Below are 969 nucleotides of genomic sequence, written 5' to 3'. Positions count from 1 at the left end.
CACCCATGCAACCAACGAATGTCCAGTCAAATGAGACAGATTTTTTAGTGAGAACCAATTTTCGAGATCGCCTATACCAGTAGGAATGAGTAAAGCTCTTTACACTGAAACAAAATCGTAGCATTGGAACAATTATTATCTTCTTGGTAGTTAGTTTTATTACGAAAGTATGGAAACCGTTAGCACGCACTGATTCTAACGCGCACACACTTCGAATAAGGACCCTGTGAAAACCAAAACAATCAAAACCAAGCCAAGCTTTTTTCGGGCGTCCCTCGAGACGTCTTTTCTGGAAATCATCCTCTCAGATGTTTTATATGAAGTTCTCTCCAAACTTTTCTCGTAGTTACCCGAGTGGCTACAACATCATTCCCTCCAACGCGCAAACTACAAGGTGAGCGTTTGACTAGGCGAAAGGATATTTTCATACAGGTGAAGATATTATTTTTTGTACGCACATTTAGTTAGCCATGTAGATTTGTAGGAGAAATTATAAGAACGGTTAGAACAGTGGATCGTTATTTTCTGTGAACATTATTTTGTGGACATTTATAGCAAAAATGTACAGACATATAGTAGAATAAAAAAAGACATAAACACACTAATGGTTTCGAATATTCCAGTGTGGCAATGTCGATTTAGGTGAGTCACTAGCGTTTGAACACTCTATATACGTTGTGTTACGTTGAATTCTTCTTTTCGGTATGTTGCAAACACAATCTCAAAGTTTATTACTGACTTGATGTTTAATTTATGTTTAACATTAACTAAGTAAGCGAATAGTGCAGTAAAAAATGTTGATACTTTGAAATAATAGATTTGCATTAACTACAAATATCACATTCATAGGCGAAATCAACTGAACGGAAAATTTTTATTTTATCTTTCACTCAATGAAAATTTCATACACAGAGCCACTTTTCGACGCAACTTTCGGATACCCACTAAGAAAAAAGAAGAGCTCTCTAG

The sequence above is a fragment of the Wyeomyia smithii genome, chromosome 3 (assembly GCF_029784165.1).
Source record: "Wyeomyia smithii strain HCP4-BCI-WySm-NY-G18 chromosome 3, ASM2978416v1, whole genome shotgun sequence".
Lineage (NCBI taxonomy): Eukaryota > Metazoa > Arthropoda > Insecta > Diptera > Culicidae > Wyeomyia > Wyeomyia smithii.
Note: the sequence above shows the minus strand (reverse complement) of the source record.